Source organism: Serinus canaria, chromosome 8 (assembly GCF_022539315.1).
Source record: "Serinus canaria isolate serCan28SL12 chromosome 8, serCan2020, whole genome shotgun sequence".
In the NCBI taxonomy this organism is placed as follows: Eukaryota; Metazoa; Chordata; class Aves; order Passeriformes; family Fringillidae; genus Serinus; species Serinus canaria.
In genome coordinates, this window is record NC_066322.1 from 14,697,922 (window position 1) to 14,718,684 (window position 20,763).

At 37.8% G+C, this 20,763-nt stretch overlaps 1 protein-coding gene across 1 annotated transcript in view; it reads left to right on the top strand.

Annotated features, from left to right (window-relative positions):
• HS2ST1 (heparan sulfate 2-O-sulfotransferase 1) overlaps positions 1–20,763 on the top strand; it is a 61,836-nt gene that overhangs the window by 23,817 nt on the left and 17,256 nt on the right. The window lies entirely within an intron of this gene.

The window sequence follows — 20,763 nt, forward strand, 5'->3', positions numbered from 1 at the left end:
ACTCAAAACTACTGATGCTCTGAAACTACACTGGATGGAGCTTTGAGTGGTGTGGTCTAGTGGAAGCTGTCCCTGTCCATGGCCAGGGCTAGTACCTAATTAATTGTTAAGGTGCCTTCCAACCCAAACCTCTCTGTGGTTCTGTGGTTTTAGTTAAACCATTGAAACTAACTGCTTTATGTGTAATGTTGGGATCACTTAGCACCACATTGTGCAGTGACATAGGATCCCCTTCATAAAAAACGTGAGGATTCATAGCTCTGGTGTTGTGTTGTATCAGTTTAAATAAGGACTGTCCAAGAAGAAACAGGAGAAAGGGGTGAAGATGAACACAGTTCATCTGAGGAGTGTTTAAGCCTTCCTGGACTAGTCTAGTATGTGGTTTTGATTAATAGGGGAAAGAAGTACTTGTGAGCAAAGAACAGATTCCTATTAATAGTATTTGGAAAGGAGGACATTGCAAAATAGTTACCCTGAAAATTCTCTGCCAGATTATTTCCCATTCTTTTCAGAGCAGAAATTGAAAATATGAAGTGTACTTTTCAGATTTCATGCTCTTCTATGGTTTCTGACTTGATGTCATGTATCTTTTTAGTTTCTGGTTTAGGACTTTACAAATCTATGGTTTTAGATGCAAAGATATGAGGAAAACAGGCATTTAAGTCTGCAAATACACCAGACCAACTTATTAACAAAAAAAAAATTGTGTATTTGTTACCACTAAAAAGCCAACCCAGCTCATCCTATCATGTCCACTTCTGTGGTCTTCCTTTGTTATTAAATTTCTGGCTAATAAAATATGTACCATACACAGAAAGTTTGTGTTTTTTTCAATTTTTAAGATGTTGTAGTAATAATCTAGAGAGTGTCTCCACTCTCACAGTCATGTGTATTTGAAATAATCTGCTATACTAAGGCATTAATGTGCACTCATGACTCTTGCTTTTTGGTGATACTCCCACTAAAATATAAGTGTAACTTGCATTACCTGTAGAGTATTGCTTAACATTTGCATAAACATACATTTACCAAATTGTACCAAGAGGGAAAATGAAGCATAATAATATCATAATTGCATAATCAATTCACTGTGATTATATTTTCTCCCTTGATGCAATTTAGTAAATGGGAGTTTGGGTGAATATGAAACAGAGTTTCTTGCTTACTGTGATGTATTCAGTTAGTTTTGGGTGGCTTTTTGGCTTCAGAAGTTGTAAGAAATATTTTTTACATTTAATTTAGCTTAAGACACATTTCCCTAATGACCTTTTCAGATTGTGGAGGTATTTTCATGGCGATTAGATCTGTTTCTGATGGTTTAAGTGTCTAGATTCTCTATTGTCCTAGATGTCATAGAATTATAGAATCACAGAATGATTTGCATTGGAAGGGACCTCAAAGATCACCCAATTCCAACCTTCCTGCCATGGGCAGGGACACCTTCCACTAGACCAGGTTGCTCAGAGCCCCATCCAGCCTGGCCTTGAACCCTGCCAGGTATAGAGCATCCACCTCTTCTCTGGGCAACCTCTTCTAGTGCCTCACTCCCCTCACAGGAAAGAATTTCTTCCTAGTATCTAAACTTAATCTCAGTTTGAAGCCATTCCCCTTTGTCCTATCACTACATGTCCTTGTAAAAAGTCTCTGTCCATCTTTCCTGTAGGCCCCCTTCAGGGGCTAAAAGGCCACAGTTAGGTCACCCTGCAGCTTTTTCTTCTCCAGGATGACCAATCCCCATTCTCAGCCTTTCCTCACAGCAGAGGTGCTCCATCCCTCTAGTCATTTTGGGGGCCTCCTCTGGATTTGCTCCAACAGATCGATGCCTTCCTGTGCTGGGCATGCCAGATCTGAACATGGCACTCCAGGGGGGGAGTACTGCCTGCCTGTAGGAGGTTACTCCACGTGAGAGTAACCAGAAGAATATGGAAAAAATCCTTAGTGTAAAACTTCTTTTCCATTGCTATTAGTTGGATTATTCAGCATTGTGAACGTTCCTTTACAGTAGCGAGTGATGTACGAAAGCTTTGAGCAAAAAAGGTGACAAAAGGAGTTTGATATCTGAAAGTTACTTTTGGTGTGTGGTGAAAAAATTTATTTCCTATTTCAAGACAGAATAAACACAAGAAAAAACTTAAATCTTGGGAGTTGTAGTATGACAGAAAGGTACTTCTCAGGTAGATTATGTAAGTGTAGCTTAAATCTTAGTTGTTCATGACATATCCCTGTTAAGAAATAGGGAGTATTACAGGCTGTATACTGATTCCTACACATGCTAGTGTATTTAGGATTTTGCAGCATGTTTGTATAAGAATAGGGCATATATTCTAGCTGCAGTTACTGTAACAGGGATAGATGTTCTTAGGTGGGCAACTAGGCAAAAGAGCTAGAACACTTGTCATGAAGGTGTTTTTGCTGTTTCAATGAGGTGTAATTATGTGGAGGTGGAGGAGAGGAAGTAATAGAGATGTAGGTATCACAAGTGCATTATAAATTAACCAGATGCTCTTTACTTTGAACTGTACTGCTATTTTAAATTTTCACGTTTCACACAGGGTTAGATTCTAGGGCTTTGTATATGTCAGTAGGTGTCACTAAGAAGCTTTACCATTAAAAGCAGAATACAGAGTCTGCTGAATATGGAATAAATCACAAGACAGTTGTAGCTTTACTGCTCTGATTAAGAACAGCAGGCGTGAGTGTGCAAGAGCGGGCGTGAGTGCGTGCAAGTGTGCAAGAGCAGGCAAGAGTGGGCACGAGTGTTCAAGGGGGGGCCGCAAGTGTGCAAAGGGGGTGCGAGTGGGCAAGGGGGGGCTGCAAGTGTGCAAAGGGGGTGTGAGTGTGCAAGAGCAGGTGCAAGTGTGCAAGAACCGTCACGATTGTGCAAGGGGGGGCGCGAGTGTGCCAGGGGGGCTGCAAGTGTGCAAAGGGGATGTGAGTGTGGAAGAGTGGGTGCAAGCGTGCAAGAACCGTCACGATTGTGCAAGGCGGGGTGCGAGTGTGCAAGGGGGGGCGTGAGTGTGCAAGGGGGGGGCACGCTCTCACTCATGCAGACTCTCGGGCACTTGCTCGTGCACACTTGCTCGCAGACACTGTCGCACACTCAATAATGTCTTTGAATTATCTACACTGACTAGATAATTCATTCATTGCTATCTTGACCCTCTGCCGCATGCAAGATTCATACCTAACACAGTAGGTGAATCTTTTAATACAGCTACCTCAGTGTTAAGTGCCCAAACAGGTAATCTAAGGCATATTAGACAACTGCATTAGTATCAAGGTAGGGCATAAGGTGATGCTGCAGGAAAATAAATCCCATGTAGCTATTTGAGAAAACATTCTGGTGAAGAAGTAGAAAATAAAATGGGTATGTTCTGGTGTGCAGCTGAGGTCTTTCTTCTGAGAAACAAACTTGACTGATATTTCAAGACACCCTTCTTGAAATATCAGCTGCTCTTTTGTGTCAGTCAGGGCTACAGAGAACTGTGATACTGATACTATGATTGAGGTCTGAGCCAAGGATTTATGCAGTCTGGCTTTAAATTCAAGCTGGGGGCTGTGTGTGTGCATGCATGGGCAAGTGGCTTCTTTGTTTTATGCTTCCTTGTTTATAAAATGGAAAAACTTGTTTTCCAGTCTCAAGGGAGTTTTGGAGTTTAAATGCATAAATTCTGGAGGCAGGCAGGTCTCCTGGTAGATGTGGTCATTGTGGTCATTCCAGAAACTTCAAAGATACAAGAAAGCACCATCATGGACTAAAACAATCTCGGTGGTCATATTACAATTATTACATGCAGGACCAGTGTACACTAGTTAGAGACATTTCAGAAATATTTCTTTCTTTTTCTTTACTTTTAAAAATCTCTCATACTTCCTTTTAGGAGTGCTCCAGCTTAGAATCCAAAAGCTATAGGTAAGTGCAATGACACCTTCTTGGTATCAGCAATGTTACTCTTTCATGCTAGTTATATGAAAAAGTCTCTGTTCAACAGTACAAACACTCTCCTTGCTAGAAATTCAGTCTTTGAGAACAAAAATAATTTAGTAAATAGTTGCACTAATTTCTCAGTTTGGTAATTAAAGTGTGGCGTAATTCACAGAAGTGAAAGAGAAGAAACAAGACCAGATTCCAGGGAATTGAAAACAGCTCTGTTGCAACATTCCAGCTCTTTGTGGTACTCCAAAAGGGGAAAAAAGAATCACTGTAGACTTGGAAAGATGTTTTTAGTAATTCAGTTGGGTGCCACAATATAAGAAAGATGTTGTTAGAAAGAGGTCAAAGGAAGGCTATGAAGATGGTGAAAGGCTAATCAAGCCCTTTGAGGTATCAGAAACTCGGATTTGTTTTGCAGAGAGTAAAGTTCTAACCAAGTACATTCCCTCTGATTATTCCCCCAGCTGTGGAGTCTGGGAGGGTAGCTGGAGGAAGGAGCAGGGAAGGAACCACTGCTTCATGTTGGCCAAACACAAAAACGTAGTGCTATCCTCATGGAGCTGCTTTAAATAGTACTTGTGTGGATTCCTTTGGTGTGATAAATGGCATCTCTGATCCCATCTATGAGGATTTTTACAAGAGCTAACTTCAAACAAGAACCTATACTTATTTTTCTGTTACTTTGAAATACCTGTTCTGCAACTGGCATTTTCTTCTTTTAATGTTCATTTAAAGGTATGAAGAAGCACATTGTCTGTTTAATCTTTATAAGCATATTCACTAATTTTGATTTCTGTTTCCAGTGCAGAGTAAACATGGGACTAAACTCTAGCAGTAGTAGTTTTAATGTTTATTGTGTAAAAACATAAATATGCAGGAATTGATATTGGAATGTTTTGCAAACTTTTGACTAGGTTAATACTGTGAGTGGGGAACAGCCAAAAAGTTCTATCTTATCAAATATGCTGTTTCACAAAATATAAATCAGGCCATTGCTAGTCATGAAACTTTATGTAGCCATGTATAAAAGTTACACATTTAAAAACACTCAAAATGGAGTGTTTCCATAATTTCATCCTGCATTAGACTTCTGATCTGTGTGTATTTATTGTCATAGAAATTTGTGTTAATGTAATGCCTGACTCCTAATGAATAATTTGCAAAAGAGGTGGACTGACAGTTTCTCAGCATATTGTGTTTGCATCTTAATGAACATTTTCTGCTTGGTCATGATCAAAATAGGAATACATTTACATAATGTTAATCAAGTACTTGTTCTTAACATTTGGAAAAGGGCAGGTCTTAAATTTAATTTTTACTGTATGCACGTCTAACACAAATTTAACAACTAGTTTAAACTACAAGCTGCTGTCATGGTGAAAACTGGTGTTAACTATCCCTACTCCAAGTTCTATATTTGGTGTTCTTTTGCAGTGTTTTATAGATTGATGTTTTATAGCTCATTCCTATTGCTAGCTCTCCAGACATAAATCTTATCTGAACTTTCCCTAATCTTTCTCAACCTTTTTAATTATTTTCCTTTTTTTTTTTCTGTAGCAAAATATAGGTATAAAAATGCATATGACTAACTTGGATTGAGAGATAAATCTCTAAAAATATAGCATGGAGCAGAAAACAAACGCAACTGAAACAAAGCTAAATAGTTTCATTTGCCGCAGCTCTAGACTTTGACATAAATAAGAGAGCTTAAGAAGAGATACTTCCAGGTGATTTCTGTTTGTCTAGTGTTCATAGCTTCTTCAGGCTGAAAGTGACGTTTTCTTCAGGAAGTTTATATGGATTACCAGAGGTAAATACCTTGTGAAACATTGTTGTGGTTATAGAGAAAAGGGTTGGAGTTTCTAGCACTGTTTAATTCCGTGCCACCACGAGTGGGGTGTCTGCCGGGGGCGGCTGGAAGCGGAAAGGTCGGACTCGAGGGAGGGCTGTGCTGGCGTTGGGTCAGCCTGGCGGACCAAGTCCCTCTCCACAACTGGTGCCTCCTTTTCCTGCTCCTCTGAGCTGCAGGTTTGTGGTTTGGTGCTGAAAGGCAGCCCTGGTGAGCCCAAGATGTGGTTCCCAGCAAAGGGAGAGGCTGGCCAGCAGCCCAGCGGAGCCGTGTGAGGCCCGAGCTGCAGCTGCTGGAGCTGGAACACCGAAAGTTCCAGTGCCACTCCATAAAGTCAGGCCTGGGAGAGGCCTCAGCTGACTTGTTCAGAGCCCTGTCAGGTCCCACCACGTTCTGCCTTGTCCCTGTTTTCCCACTGGTTTGGGCCTGGGGGAGGTTAAGCCTTTGTTTTCCCATGTACCGCAGGCCCAGCACAGGGCCAGTCCCCACCTTGCCTTTGGGAAACCACACTGGGTGCTGTCCTCAGGAAGCGTTTTTGTTGTTCTGTGACGTTCTGTGGTGAATCCCCTTTTGGACTAAAACAGTCTTTTGTACACTTTTATTAATATTGCTATGGTTATTGTGATTTTTCAATAAATTGTGATTGCATTTTATAATCTCTCCCAGTGTTTCCTCCACTCTCAGAAGGAGGCTGGGGATAGGATATGTCTTGAAGGGTTTTAATTTTCCTACTGGGTTTTAAATCAGAATAAACTTTAACAAAGTTGAGGTAGCAAATTTCGGCTAAGGGATAGAATTTGTGAAGTGCAAACTAGAACAAAACTCTTAACTGAAATAAAAAATAGTTTTTGTTTATTTTCTGTAGGTATGATTGACTTGGGGGAACTGTCTTTCAACTGCCATTGGCTTAATCGGGAGACTGTTTCTGCATTAATTGATAAATGTGGATTTTCTTAGGTCAGAATAATAGTGTTTCTATTCCTAAGTGTTTAGCTTTATTCCTGTTACTTTATTTGTAGGTGTTAATAGAAACTAGGCAACAGCAGCTTGTATGTGGGCATCTTAACATTTGGGTGTATTTAAGACAGAGGAGTAGGAGCTTCAGAGGGTTTAGGAAGTACTGGGGAGATTTGACACTGGAAACTGAACAGCTGCAGGCTTGGTACTTAAAATGACACCAGTGAGAGGCGACAAGGTGTGTTTGAGAAGACACTGATAGCTGTGAACAGAACACAAGTAGAGCTGTCATAGCTGGAAACTCATTACTGTGAACTTCATTACAAAGTACTTGGCATCATCATGTAGTGATCAGCAGTTTTTGGTGTTGGTGGCAGGGAGTTACTTTGGGTGGGGTTTTTTTATTTGGGATTTGTTTTAGGCTGTACTGCAGTTAAGTACTAGGTCCTTTTTCCCCTACAAGAAGTGCTCTGTTTTCCCAGTGGCAGAGCTTTGAGAAGAAAGGAATTGGATGATATATTCTTCCCCTTTAGTTCACAGGTTTGCAATCAAAAAACTTGTTTACTGTTATTTGTGGCTGCCAGCGCAAATACCAAGTGTATTGGGAGATCCTCGGGTTCCTCACGTGGATGTATTGCTGCATCCTAGTAAACCTTCTCTGAGCAGACCAGTGGCTCTGTATTCTTGGTTCCTATTCAGTCTCTAATAAATGGACAAATGAATACCTTGAGTAATTTTATAATAAAAGGTATGTTCTGTAGAGCAGAAGTTTGTGCTTGGAGGGAGTTTAAGGGGAGCTGAAGTGATGTCCCCAGTGTTCTCAGCCTGTTCACAAGCCTTTTGTATGTCATGTTATATTACCTCTGAGCTGGAAGATACTAAAACAAAATCCATTAGCACAAGACCTAACATTATCTCAACTGCCTCACATATAAAAAGATAGATGAAGACTATCATTCTTCTGATAAAGGCAATGTCCATTCCCCTCAAATTCCTGAGGCTTTCTAAACAAATATTTGTGTTTATTCTTTGATAAAGCAGCCATAGAAAAAAGGCTGAGGCAGTAGATTGCATAAGCCTAATGGTTGGAAGATGCGATCCTCAGGCTGCTCACTACTTTCTGGCCTCAGAGTGTTCCCATCCAAGTCTATTTAAAGCTGCCTAGAAAAACTTTTAAAAGCTTTTGAAACTGCTGGATTTTTGTTTGTTTGTTTGTAAGAACTACTTCTTTAGTGCATCTTCCAGTGCATCTGGTTAACCATCAAGAGTGCTTGATGTTCTTTCATTGTAGTCTACAGGGGTATATTTTTCTACTCCTTAAGTTGGTTTCTCACCTTTTTTAGTGGGTTTTTTTTTGGTGGTTTTTTTTTTTTTTTTTTTTTTTTTTTTTTTTTTGGTGACTATTTTTATTTTAACTTCACTTGCTAGAACTGTGATTATGTCTTAATGGTGGTATTCAGTAAACTCTCAGACTCCTTCTCTCCAGTGTGGGTTAACAGACAAGTTCTTACTCAGCTGCATAATGTAAAATAAAAGGAGAACATTGTTAATTATGAATGACTAGGCTTATTACTTGTGTCCAGACAAATATTGCAGAATTCTGATGCCCTTCCCAAGGGTAAGTTTGAGATAGCTGTGAGCTGCCAGGTTTACTTTGTGTAGACTATTCCTAGCTCTCAGTAAATAATAACACAGACTTTTTGAACTTTTATGCACCTGTATGTGAATTTATATACAGATAAGAAGTTCTGGATTCAGTGTTGACTCTTTAGTGGAGTGTGGAATAACACAACACACTCTAATCAATAGCCAACTTATACATTATTTTTTCTTTCCAGTTAGTTTCCTTCCTCCTCACATTTAATGCAGTTTGACCTCATGAATTCACCATGTGAAATGAGGAATTAAGTATCTTGTCCTGGTTGTGCCTGAAGCCCCAACTGTTGTTAGCCTGGAGCAATTAATAGTAAGGCCCTCCATTGAAATCCTTTTGGAGGTCATCAGTTATCCTGAAGGTTGGTTTTTCTTTAAGACTGTTGAAACAGAAGGAAGTCTGTATGTTCCTTTGCTTGTATTGTGTTTGTGCAGAAAGAAAATGGAATTAAAGAAGCTGAATGTGTAGACTAATAATATTACAAGCTTTCATTGGTAAATCCATGAAGAAAATAGCAAATTCAGTCTATGTGCAGACTAAAAATTTACACTAATATTGACTTACATGCAGAAGGAAGTATTAATGTGGTACCTAATGTGTTCTGATGTTTTATGAAATGATATTTTAGAGATTTTTTTAGTTTACAGGTGGCTGAAGTTATCAGTTTTATCAGTGAAATACAGCTCCCATGACCCAGATGATAGCTGTGCTCTATCTCCATACTCGCCATTCCTCTTGGATGGCATGTTCAGCAACTGATGATTTCTGTATTGTGTTTTAATACCATTAGTATTTACTTTTCTTTTTAAGTCCTGGCAGTGAAGCAGAATGTTCTGATTAAGTGTAATCCAAGACAATACTGTATTTCAAGACAGTCATATTGATTGCAACAGCTGATATTACTTTGCCCTTAAACTAAGGGAGCAGTTTATTTTCATATTATTTTGGTGTTATATATGTTAATCTTTGGAACTTGAGTTTCTTTCATATCTGAATGATATAAACAATGTGTTTGCTATTCCACCCGAGACAGTTCATTACAGCTTATAATGGGAAAGTGTAATACATTTTTGGCCTGTGATACAATAATCAGTTCTGACAAACCTGTGAAGCTCTGTACTGCTTCAATGGCTTCTACTGATTTTCAGCCAAAAATAAGAATTCAAACCTGAGAAGTCTTAATTTTTACCTGTAAATAAAATGTGTATGTGTTCTTTCGTGGATAGTTTATTGGTTTTGATCCTATATTGTGTGCCTAAGGATAAAAACATAGGTATAAATAAGATTATCTCATATGTAAGGAACATGAAAAGATATGGATTAAAATAGGTTGCTGTTTCATAGGCATTACATGGATACCTCTGTTTTTTTCAGTGATTTGATGTTGGCTAATGGAAAATGTTAAGCATATTTCCTTCTTTTCTTTTTATATAAGTTTCTGACAGGAAATCTGTAGCTAAATATCAGTTTATGATTTCCATCTGTTCATGTATAATAGTGTCTTATAATGCAGTCCAGATTGCTGCCCAATGGAAATATCCTATAGCAGGAGATAGGCTTTCAAGTGATTGTTGTACATACTAATTATTTTCATAAAGTAGTACTTCATATAATTTTGAAGACACAGAACTCATTTTAAAGACAGCTTTCTCGATGCAAAAATTTCCACTAATTAGCAAAGATAGTGCCTCATCTTTCTAGTGACTATATTTTTTCAAAGAAAGGTTTGCATAGTTGTACTACTATGGTAAAATAAGAAAATAAAATACATCCTTAGATTCAGGTAGGCAACAGAAACAGGAAAATTGCTGAAATGGTTTTTAGTTGCAAGCATCTTTGATCTCTGCAGTGTGTTTCTCAGCTGGTGATGACTAGATTAGGGAGCATTTATTGTAAGAGATACAATTTTAATTCTGAGAAATCAGGTGGTTTAGACTAATTCATAAAACTGTTAAAACTCTAGCTTTTGAAAGATGAGTGCCAGCAGATGTTTTACAGTGACGGTTTCCACCTTCTCAGCCGGGAGGAAGGACTTGGTAACGAAGCCCACATGTTCCTGTATGGTGAGAAAACAAGACAGCAAATAAAAAACCTTACCTCTGTTATCCATGCTCTTAGTCACATCAGACTTGATTTTTGCACAACTGACTGTAAATCATTGCAGGGGAGTTGGACTAGATGACCATTTAAGGCCCCTTCCAACCCAAATTATTTTGTGATAAATGGTAAATTATTGTTGCTTTTCTTTATAAACTTTGCAATCAAGTTACCTTAAAATACCTGTACTGCCTGAGAGTTTCCTGCTTTCACATGTAATGATAATTTGAATAATGAAATTAACATGAGAATCATTTTAATATTTTTCAGTTTAGGACTAATTTAAGGACAGCTGTATTGTGTGTTAAATGAGCCAGGATGCTGTCTGTGACTTCCAAATTGGGCTGAAAGTTCTTCTGAGAGGCAGAATGGTGCTCAGCGTAGTGAGGTTTAGCTTTGTAATACCCTAAATAATTTTTATCAAGAGCCCTCACTTCCTGAAAATGAGTTTCATGTCCATGGTGAATTTCCTTTCACCAAGACAGTTTGCTGTAGTTGTTTTAGTGGTGTGAATGTGAATTTCTATGGGTTTTTGCGGCTCAGTTGTTATCAATTCAGAGCTGTTCTCAATGGGTAGGCTGATTTCCTATGGTTTGCCTCCTGTGGCTGTGTGCCTTGCACAGGGTGATCCTTCACAGAGAGCTGGGGCTATTCCCTCTCGAGTTCAGAAGCTGGAACCAGTCACGTTTGTAGTCACGAGGGAGTGGGTTTCTATCATTTTGGAAAATGAAAGCTGTTAGCGTCAACTGCTTTTTTGGTGAATATACTGGATGAGTTGGTGTCTGGGCTGGGAGCAGGGATTGTTTTCAAATGCTTCTATCCTCAACAGATGTGCAGAGACAGCCAGTCTGCCTCCCCGGCCCGGCGTGTGTCAGGCACCGGGCGCGGTCCCAGCGCGGCGCGGCAGCCCCCGCTGCTGGCTGGAGATGGTGCCGGTTCCCATGCACAGTCGGCTTCCCTCCTCGGGGAGGAGCAGCGAGAAACTCCTTTGCTGCCAAGGTGTTCAGAGGCATGATTTAAAAACAAAACTCACAATACCTACACCAACTCTTTCTTCCCCTCTGGAAGGCACAAAAGCAGAGCAGAACTGTGGCAGCTCTGTGCTTTTTCGTTCAACAGGAAATGTTGTGTTTTGAAATAAAATGTACTCTGTACAATTGTAAATACAGTTTTTAGAAGTCAGTATATTAAAGAAATTGTACCTCAGAGAAGAGCAAGTTAAAATAGTTCATGGGGCATACAAAATTACTGAAGCTCCAGATACTTTTAAGTACCACAAATAAAGTCAAGTGAAATTTCTACTACCTGTTGTAGTTGCAGTCTTGTGGCTTTGACTACAGAGGGGGGCCTTTTCCACAGCCTCTGGAATAAATGGCTGCTACTTTAACCAAATTATCATTGGGATAATATATTCACATTTGGGAGCACAGAGGGGAAGCCACTTGGACAGAATAAACTCTTTAAATTTGACATAGTTTTGCTGAAAAAATCACTATCCATATGTGCTGCAGTACAGCCCTGTATCTTGCTTAAGAGTTCTCTTCTCAGTTGGTCATAGGCTAGTAGTGTACAGAGATGTGAAGTCCTGATCAACAAGAATTTAGATACAGAATTTCTCTTTGATGAAAAGTGACCCATTTTCTTATTGATAGTGTGATGTATGAAACATAGTGAGAATTTTTACCCTGAGTCAATTTTAACCCTGCATATTGATGTCAGCCCAAGATATCCTTGCCTTCCTGAGAAGAAGATAAGTTGGTTTGAACGAGGTGTCAGAAGAGAGGTGTGAAAATATTTTGAGGTGGCTGTTTGGAAACTAAGAGAAGTTACTTTAATCTAGGAATGTAGAAGTAATGAGACTTCAGAAATTATTTTAATATGCACAAGGGAGGTTAGTGTTTACAACTTACACACAGCCATAGTGTTTCTGCCTTTTTAAAGATAAACTGTGAATTGGAACAGAAGATACAAATGATGAAGTAGATATAGAACAGTAACTGAGGAGTGAAGGATGAGAGTATGCACATTTTCAGTGTTCACTCATCATGAAGCTTCCTTTGCGTCACATCATACTATAGAGGACTGTTGTCTCTTGACTTTCCCTCCATCTTTCCTGCCCAAACTTGTGCATGAATTGTTCTTACCATACTATGACATCTTCTGAGCACTGTTGTCACATGGGTAGTTCCCTCTTTAACCACTGCAGTTGAATTTGCTGAGTATCATGAGTCAAAGTTCAATTTATTTATTTTTAAAATTTATTTTATTTTATTTCTTATCTAACAATGTTTCCAGAGAGTCTGTATCATGACAAAGAAGTCCTTTTCAAGTTTCCCTCTGCTCACTCAGTCTGAAGAGTGAGTTCACTATATAACACGTATCTGGAAGGTGATGTGTCATCAGAATTCACCAGTGGTATTTTTTTCTTTGAAGTATCTCAGATAAATAATGCATTTCTTAAAAAAACCTGTATCAATCAGTATATCCTCCCACAGAAGTTTATAGTAGTGCTTTTGTAGCCCCTCCCCCTAGTAATGGCTTGGATTTAAATATCTTTCTGATTTAAAATTCTAAAGTAGTAATTTCCATTTCGTATAGCAGAAGGGGAAGACATGTGTGTTTTTTCATACATGCTTTATTAGAATTACCAACAAATATTAATATACATATATATCCTTACATGGTTTCAGCTTGTTAATATAAAAATGAACTTATGAACCTTACCATTCAAATACGCAGAAGTAGTAATTGAGGCTTAAGGAATTTGAGGATGGAGACTTAATGCAACAGCAAGGAAAATTTAAATAGTATATACAGAAATCATTGATGTTCACTGGACACTTAACCAAAAGCACCTCAGGAGAATTCAGGTTCATGAATGGAGATGGGAAAAACAGAGAGGAAATGTTTTAGATTAATTTGGTAGTTTTCATACTGGCATAGAAAGGAAGTGTTATGACTGTACAGCTTCTCTGGGGAAAGCTGAGTTCAGACCAATACGTGCACCTCTGGTGAGGACACAGACTTCTCAATGTCACAGTGTCTTTGGGAGCTCAGACTGAAGTTTCCACAAACCTTTTCTTTAAAATAGAGTTTTAGCATTGCTGTTCATAGCTGTACTGACTGTGTAATATTTCTTTAAAATCAAATTAAAATTTCATCAGTGCCTCGGTATTGACAGTTCAAAACACTTCTGCTCTCAATGGCAGCAAAAGGATTATTGCCTTACAGAGCTCTGCAGGTTTCAGCCTTATTAGAAATGGGTTAATGCTAGATTTTAGCCTGTTGACTATTGTTGGAAGCAGATTACTTTGCTTGTATAAAATAAAATCTGACTACTGAAAGTCTTAATGTCTGCAAAAGATAATCTGACCAAATATGTGGGTGTTCCTAGTGTTTGGTTTGGTTTTTTTCTTAAGACCAGTCAACTCTACCAGTCTACTGTGCAATTCTGACTGCTAACAAAGCAGTATGTAAAGCTAAATACACTTTCTCGTCATAAAATGAGTATTTTAATGAATTTGAAATACCAAAAGAGAATCTTGATTCTTCTTTTTCTCTGGACTTACTGGGGGAATTCTTTTTGTCTTTTATTTCAGTGGCATTGCCTTACCCAGCAGTTCTGACTTTTAGTAAGTTCAGTGATGGTATGTCTTCTGATAATGAATAATTGTGCTATATTGTGGTTAAGAAGCATTGGTAGAGATTGATGAATACAAATCTGTTGTATCCCTCACTACTGTGGGACCAAAGTACTGAGCAGGGGGCTGAAATTGTTTTTAGCTTTTCGTAACAGCTACCTAAGATCCAGTTGAAGGAATTGTTTGCCCTTTTGTTCTGGACAAATTTTCATCAGATAGTCCTTCTTGTTAAAAAAAAGATCTGGGAGAAGATCAGAATATTTCTCATGCGTGTAGGAAAAGAATTCCTTTTAATTAAAAAGCTTAATCCAATCTAAATCAGGATTAACACCAAGAGGCTTTCAATGAGCCAGCTGGCTCTCCTGACAGAGGGAAGTTTTTTGTACAAAACCACCTTGCTGTACACATCACTACCCTGGACTGTTTCTGTTTTTACCAAGCACAAGGAGCTCCATATCACACTGACATGAAATGAGGTCAACCTCTTGCTTGTATAATTTTGATTTTGCCAATTAATGTCTGCTGCAAAAAAAAATTTATAGTTGTGGTGCTGATATGCAAGTATGTGAAATATGAATGCCACTGTTTCTTAGCATGGAGAAGATGGTTCTGGAAGGTTTGCATTAGCTGCTAGTTTTGTCATAAATGCTCTATAATGCTTGGTTTCTAAGTTGTCTTGAGGATCTCACGTGGGCTTCTGTCATGAAAGGAAACCTCAGGGTAAGGCCGGGGAAGTACGTGTTGAGTGGAGTTTGTAATGGCCCCTCTATGGACTCCTTGAGTGCACAGGGCCTCTGATCCTTTGAATCCTCTGCAAGTCAAAAGGGAAGGGCTCCCCTTCAAGCAGGTGATTATTTTATTCATAAAGGAACCAGGTTGAAATGCCTGTATTTTTATTCCTAGTTCTGCCTGAGAATAGCGTGGACTTACATGTGAAGAGGGGAAGGATACAGCAAGAAGAGTTTTCCAGAGATAATTAAAACACTTTCATTTTGTGTTTGTTGTAATTTTAGCATTTAATTAAAAATAGGGGGGCTTTTGTACTTTTATTTACTTAAAATGGCTTTGATGTTCATGAAATGTAATTTTTAAGTGGTCTGCATTTTGTTAGAGCTTATCTTTATTCATGCTTATCTTTTCGATCTTGCAGATGAGGTCTTTAGGTTGCAAACCTTAGACTGAAAAAAAAGATACAGCAGTATTTTTTAATCTATGTTGGTATTTTAGCTACATGAGGTAGATAATATCTTAACAATTCACATTTTTGAGGGAAAAATAAAATCTACTTCTGATTTATGTACAAAACAACCAGGGTATAGAATTAAATGGAAGTTCTTAAATTAAGCTAAGACCAAGATAAATGGTTTCCATAAAGAAAACAAAAAATACCACCAAGAGCTTATCTAATCAGTATTTTTAAAATGTACTTAAAATTAATTCTGTTATGACTTAACAACCGTGGGGCTTATGCAGCACGCAGGCTCATTTCTGTTTTTTTAAAGCTTCTTTCAGACTTCTGTTTTACACAAACTCCTATAACAACATTAAGGTTAGAAATCATGTTTATCACTGTAAATGCTTAATCTATACATAGCCAGTGTCAATTCAGCAAATATCACGCTCTATCTGTTGGTGCTACCCAGAGTTCTTGTAGGGTTATTCTTGGTGCTCGAACTTCCTAAGATTCCTAGTAAAATGTTTTGCTCTTCTACCTTACCCACGTCAGCTGCCGTTCTGATCAGAAGGCAGTGCTGTTTGCTGTCTTCCTTTTTTTGGCTGTTAGACCAGATGGCAATAGCTTGTTTTCCAGATTAGGTTAGTTTAGTCAAGATGTGTGAAGACAAGCAGGGGTATAAATGCAATATGTTGCAAATAACAGTATGCCTTAGCAATTAGTTGTATTAAACCTGATGCGACTTAGTAGAATACAGCATTGTCCTTACATATAGGCCTTTCAATGATTTTAACAGATAGTTTAGTGATTCTTTTTGCTTTTTTGCTTGTCAATACCCTTTTTAAAAAGTAAATTATTGTCTGGCTGCAGAAAGCTCATGTAATAATATAAATAACAAATATATATAGATAAGCACCAGTCTCCAGGCTGCCTTACTAAATACAGTCAAGCACTCTATATTGATCTTGCTTTTTTTCACTATTTGAATTGGATTTTTCTTGAAGGAGTGACATGCATATTTGTATAGTGGAATGCTTGTGACAACTGTCTGTGTGTAGAAAACAGTTCCATTAACTTCTCTTGCTAACAGTGCCTTAATATCTTATCCTGCATTAAGATATTAAGGCACTATAAATAACAGCAAACCCTACTGTTATATACTCAGCTGATGTTTATTATTTAGAGAAAAAATCCCTGGTTTGCAACTTATTTTTCTTTGCTCTTATCATAGTCACAGTGCTTCGTAACAGTTTACTGACAGTTTTGGCATTCTGAAAAGTCACAAATCTTTTCCTTGTGTGATTACAACCTTTTCTTTACAGCTGTCTGTTTGCTTGTCCCAAGGAAACAAGAAATTGCAAGTGACTGGGAGAAAACAAAAATGAATGGTGACTGTTGTGTTTATTCTCATACTAGTTCATCAACTTGAAGTCAACACTTGGGTCAAGCAAAACAGTTACATCTGAAGTTGGAAAGCTTGTGGAGCTGCTTGACATATGCTTATTTTTAAATATACTGCATCATGGTGCCTAAACATTTTGCTTCTGTAGATCTTTACCTACCTTTGTAGTTAGCATTATGTGCAGTATTTGGAGTCATGGCAGAGGTGCTGTGGTTAGAGCTGAAGATGTGTTTGAAGTATGCACCTTCTGTTTTAAAGCATTTTTAAAGTTTGAAAATTTAATATTTGATGGAATTAAGTATTCTATTTTTTTCTGTTTTATTGGATGCTATTTTACCAAAGTATTTGCTATAAATAAATATATTATTTCAGGGAATAACCATGCTTGTTTATGACAGGCACATAAAACAGATTGAAGAGAGAGCCTAAATAATATCTGTAGATACATACAGAAGGAAAATAGGTGTAGGGGTCAAAGAACAAAGTTTGGGAAAGTAGAGCTATATGCTCTGAATTATTCTTTCAGTTACCTGAACTTGATTTTGACAGCCAGCAAGGCTCTAAATATGTCTTTCATCAAGAGTGCTAAGTGCTAAGTTAGAGGGTAAAGAAGAATTTCTGATTTTGATAGATTTCTTTGTTCAGAAATCCCAGGTGGTTCTTATGCTTCTGTGAAAAATGTGAGGAATTTGAAATGTTTGGTTTTGTTAATCTGTAAGTTGTTAGAATCCATGACACACTATTTTCTTTGGGAAGATTTTGTATGCAGTTATGCAGTTAATTCTTGGATTTGAAGTAAATGCTAATAAGCTTGTTTTACCTAAGACATTTATCTGTTTGAATGTGCAAGGAATGTAGACTAATAGCTGCTTATGATCCCAGTCATTTGTTTCTGTAATTATTTAAATATTCATTTGGGTGATTTGTTTCTGTAATTATGTAAATATGGTTCAGCTGGGTTTTCAAATATTTTTAGAAGTATGTATGGGCCCACTGCATTTTCACAGGGGATTTTATTAGTTGGGATCCTTGGCCTTCCATTTCTCTCCAAGTGTTTCTTGTTAGTAACTTTTGAGCTTGTTGAGAAACTGCTTTGACTTGAAAGGGCAGTAACCTTGAAGTGATGGCATACAGATGAAATGTTGCTATTAGTGCTTCTGCTGAAGGAGAAGACATAACTTGCCACGTTATGTGTTATTTTCTGGTAGCATGTGACTGACAAACCAATTTGTTGCTAGCCATGATATTTTGTGGTTTATTACTACGAGACAATGGCTCAAGAAATGCCAAGAGGCTGAGTTACAGAAATAGGATGAAGGTGGATTTAGAAGAACATGTAGACAAATAGGTGAGAAAACAAACTTGTTCTACTGTTTACAAAGCAGCTACTTCAGCCAGCTAAGGATTTTCTGCAAGTAATTCATCTGCTGGTAAATAATCAGTTCAGCAACTGTTATTACACTGATCATATTGGTACTGCCTATGTGCAAACTGTCCTTGCAGTTGATGAAAGTTTGTGTGCAGGACAGCTGCAGATGACAGAACAGAGTTTATCCCAAGGGTATCCCAATTATATTATGGATTACAGGGAGAATCAACAAGCAATAATAAAACAGTGTGAGACAGAATATTTTATGCCTTAAAATTAGCCTGTATTATAGTAATTTAGAGTGTAGGATCTTAACCCTGTTTAAACATCTGGCTCTTAATAATTTTGCATAAGTGTTTTTCCTACAACATGAAGTTTTAATAGAATGCAATGAAAGCAATGAGGCTGTAGGACATTTTGTCCACTGAATCTCTGAGAGGAAAGAAATCACCCATCCTGATTTTTAGAATTTTTAAAAATTGTTTTCAGTGAAACCAGTCCAAACTTATGTAGACAGGTTCTTGTAATCAAAGTTATATTTGCAGGGCTGTCATCTAAGGACATGTTTTGGTAAACACGATATATTTAGTAAATACACCTCCCTATCTTCAACATGTCAAATGTCTTTAAAGCATTGCATTTTCTACCATATTTCTAAACACATATAAGAATTGTTCATTTTTCAGCCAAGATTTTTAAAATTACTTCCAAGATTATTTAAATTTTATAGAAGAACAAATGAAGTAGTTAATCAAATGCCCATTAACCCCTTTTAACTTCTGATTACATAGGTATCCCAAAGACTATTCTCAGTGGCATCTTACCATTACTGGACCTCTTCTCCAAATAATAAATTAACTAACCTTATAAATAGAAAAAAGCCTATATGCATCATTTTAAGAGTTAAACTGACTTTTCAGTAAGTAGCAGAAGAGCTTCCTGACTTCACAGAATAAAACTGCCAACAGTTTGTAATTGGGAAAAGATGTGCACATTTAGAAAACTGGCAATTTTCATTACTGTATTACTCATAGACTAGAATGAAATAGGCCGTCAGAATGGCTGACCAGGTTAGACACTTCCAGGTGCTTCCTCCTGTATTTCAGCAGTTTGCCTTTCACTTCTTTTCAGATTTTGTGTTTTAACTATTGCAGTTATTTCAAAAAGGTGATTTCAGTGCTTCATCTTAAAGATCAGTTTTTGTTTCAGTTTGAAATTTAAAGCCTCCTTTTTTTCCTTAATAGGACAGTCTCTATACATCAGGCTTATGAAGGTTCTGCTCCTTATCTGAGTTCTTGCTTTCCCCCTTGCAGTGGGAAGCTGAAGGTGGTTGGATGCAGTAGCCTTTCTGCTAATTGCATCCAATCATGCAGCTTTTATATCTTATGCATGGTCTTTAAAGTGCCCTTATCACACTAATTCTTGAATCATCAAGGTTTAAAATACCTCATTAGAGAATGTTTCTCATCAATCCTCTTGCAAATCAGGTCTCTTTCTCAAAAATGTTTCTCTCTTCCACATAAGCATCATCAGCCCTGGGGTTCTGTGTAGCTATGATTAAATCTGGCTTAGATCTACTACTCTGGTGCAGAAAATACTAACCAAATTTGTTTCATTTCAGCCTCTCTAGGTGGTATTCACTATCCATGTAGCCATGGGCAGCCACATGGTTAACTGTGTTCTCTACCAAATGCTTCTCTAATACTGGCAGGAAGGGGCAAGTTGCCAGCCCCATTCTTCTGTAGCCATCTTCAGAGAGATGAAACCTGAGTCTGTTGCCTCATCTCTTTCCAAAATAGGACGTTTGCCAGCATTGATGGGAGAGGTAGCAAATGAGAAAGGAAGGAGCAAAAACTGTGACTGATGTAGTGGGGAGCAACAGATGTCATGTGGAAAATTGAGATACACTCAATAAGCATTTTCTACAAACATTTTCCTACTGCTATAACTTAGTTATGGGGTGTGAGATATGAGCATATGAGAGAGTGAGTTAGTTTAAGCTTTGAAGCATTTCAGACAGATGGAAGTTTGTGGTTTAAGACAATTTACGTGGAATTACAGGGTAGGCTATTCACAGCTTGATGATTCTGCTTTAGAAGTGATTTTATGTTATAATTAAAGAGATTTGGTGAAAGAATAGAAGAAGCTGGCCTAAAGAATCAAGGGAAGTAAAGGTCAAGTGCTGCTGCTGCTGTTAAAAGTGTGTCATCTATAAAGAGCTATACCCTGTAAAAGAACATAATACAGAGAATTACAGGTTACTCGTGTGATATCAACTTCAGCTTACACTGTTGATAAATGCAGATTTCTTTCAATACATTATTAAAGGCAGTATCACAGTACATGAGTGAGAAAAAGTGCTTTGAAAAAAAGTACATACCTGTCCAGAACAGAAAAAAACCAGAGTCTGTTACCTGTTTTGTAAGCACCTCTTGCTTCAATTCTTGTCAAACTTCAAATTAATAAAATCTTCCAATTTAATTTTTAACTAGGGGTATTGTAGAAATCATGTGGGATATTTCAGGGATGTCACCATTTTCATAGTGCATTATAGACTTTCCTTTAGAGATGATGACTCTAAAGACAATGACATCAGTGTGAGTCACAGAGTATGTTCTGTGTTCCCCAAGCATATTGTTTTCTAGGCTTTGTGTTCTCTGTTGGACTGTCTTTCCTTCATTTTTAT